This window comes from Convolutriloba macropyga, unplaced genomic scaffold (genome assembly GCF_964194025.1).
Source record: "Convolutriloba macropyga unplaced genomic scaffold, txConMacr16.3 SCAFFOLD_6177, whole genome shotgun sequence".
Taxonomy (NCBI): Eukaryota; Metazoa; Xenacoelomorpha; order Acoela; family Convolutidae; genus Convolutriloba; species Convolutriloba macropyga.
The window spans coordinates 2,387-5,000 of NW_027453099.1; the positions used below are offsets into that span (position 1 = coordinate 2,387).

General features: G+C 40.0%; 1 pseudogene; it reads left to right on the plus strand.

Moving 5' to 3' along the window:
* The first annotated feature begins 1,196 nt into the window (after window positions 1-1,196).
* Window positions 1,197-1,348, plus strand: LOC142358049 (5.8S ribosomal RNA; annotated as a pseudogene).
* The last annotated feature ends 1,266 nt before the right edge of the window (window positions 1,349-2,614 follow it).

A 2,614-nucleotide genomic window follows, 5' to 3' on the forward strand; every position in this document is an offset into this window, starting at 1 on the left:
AGAGCATTTGAAGGCGAAACTTCTGCATGGGGAAGCTGCATCATGAACAAAAGTTTATATCGAGTATTATGTTGACGTTAGTAGGCCCTGGCCGAAAGCGCAGCATGTGAAAGGTATAGATAAAAGTTATCGTTGCAGTCAGTACTGTGTAGTTACTAGTAGCTGGATTTAAGCTCGAAGTGAGACACTGTTGGTGAAACTTCATCATGAGAACGTCACAAGCTGATCACGCTCTATGATATGACTAGTATTATGTTGCTTATAGTAGGCTAAGCGCAAGCCGAAACATCAACATGTGAAAGTCGTAGAATTTTGCGATCAAATTGTGGCTAGTACTGTGATGTTACTAGTAACCTTGTGTTACGTCATATGGCCAAGAGAGCATTTGAAGGCGAAACTTCTGCATGGGGAAGCTGCATCATGAACAAAAGTTTATATCGAGTATTATGTTGACGTTAGTAGGCCCTGGCCGAAAGCGCAGCATGTGAAAGGTATAGATAAAAGTTAGCGTTGCAGTCAGTACTGTGTAGTTACTAGTAGCTGGATTTAAGCTCGAAATGAGACACTGTTGGTGAAACTTCATCATGAGAACGTCACAAGCTGATCACGCTCTATGATATGACTAGTATTATGTTGCTTCTAGTAGGCTAAGCGCAAGCCGAAACATCAACATGTGAAAGTCGTAGAATTTTGCAATCAAACTGTGGCTAGTACTGTGATGTTACTAGTAACCTTTTCTTACGTCATATGGCCAAGAGAGCATTTGAAGGCGAAACTTCTGCATGGGGAAGCTGCATCATGAACAAAAGTTTATATCGAGTATTATGTTGACGTTAGTAGGCCCTGGCCGAAAGCGCAGCATGTGAAAGGTATAGATAAAAGTTATCGTTGCAGTCAGTACTGTGTAGTTACTAGTAGCTGGATTTAAGCTCGAAGTGAGACACTGTTGGTGAAACTTCATCATGAGAACGTCACAAGCTGATCACGCTCTATGATATGACTAGTATTATGTTGCTTATAGTAGGCTAAGCGCAAGCCGAAACATCAACATGTGAAAGTCGTAGAATTTTGCGATCAAACTGTGGCTAGTACTTTGATGATGCTTGTAGCCAACCGAATTGGTTGAAAAGCCCAATAAGTAAGCTAACTTGGGAGAGCTTGTTGGAAACCAAATGCTACTAGATTGGTCCAAATACATCCTTCAACAGGGGATCACTTGGCTCGCTTTACGAAGAGGAGCACAGCTATATGTGTTAATTCGGTATGAATCGCAAGATTTGTTTACCGACCTCTCTAACGCAAAAGGCGGTCTCGGCTTCGGCTGTTGACTGCGTCCGATTCAGGGTTATATAACTCTCGATTGAACACATTGATGTTCTATTGTTGGTGCTTCCAATAAAATTGGAACACTTAAAGCAGAACCGATTCAAATAATAGCATTCTGATCAATGATTGCATTCCTTGATCAAGAACTGCTGGAGTCATTGTGATGGCGAATTTTCTTCATAAGAAAATTGCAAAGAGACGGAACTTAATGAGACTAGTATTATGTTGTTTCTAGTAAGCGGAAGCTGAAACAGCAACATGTGAAAATCAAGTTTTGTTCAATGATCTCGAGGCGATAAGTACTATGAAGCAACTAGTAGCCTAAGCATGACTCAGATTTGAGACAGTCAAAAAGACTGGCGAAACTTCTTCACATGAAAGTTACATAGAGAACTACAAATGTATACAGCGAGTATTATGTTGTTTCTAGTAGGCGAAAGCTGAAACATCAACATGTGAAAGTTGTCTGCAAACTGTAGAACGATATGTGATTAGTACTGTGCTGTTACTAGTAGCCAGTCTGACTGTAGAAGCCAAGACAAAGGGAAACTAATGCATCTGAAAAGGACAAGTTATGGAAAGGTATGCACGATAAGTATTATGTTGTTTCTAGTAAGCGGCAGCTGAAACATCAACATGTGAACGTCGTTGTGTACAGTAACCTAGAACTATATAGTCCTTAGTAACGTGCATTTACTAGTACCTGTAATTGGTATTCAGACTCAGGCAGTTTGGAATAGTTTGGCAAAGATGCACCAGAGAAAACTGGGATTTGATACAGAAATTGTTGAATACAAGTATTATGCTGCTTCTAGTAGGTTGAATCCGAAACATCAGCATGTGAAAATTGAAAACATTTCTGGTTCGAATTGTCACAAGTATTTGGTGATCTGAGTAGCCAAACTCACTACAACGCCAATTGAAGGCAAAAATTCTCAACGGGAAAAGCTATTCTCATTGAATGAGCTAACAAGACGAGTATTATGTTGCTTCTAGTAGGCGAAAGCCAAAACATCAACATGTGAAAGTCTTGCTGAACAAATTTAATGTTGTTGAGCTCAGTACCGTGTGAATTAGTAGCCATAATTGGCGAGCGAAAATTGAACTGGCGAAACTTCGTCTTTGGAAAATTGCAGATGCCGAGCACTTATTTTGCAACGAGTATTATGTTGACTGTAGTAAGCGAAAGCCGAAACAGCAACATGTGAAAGCTGTTGAAATTTGTGGTCATTTTGCAATAAGTACAAGGAGTGTAACTAGTAGCCAGGTCAAAATTTGGGATAAGAAT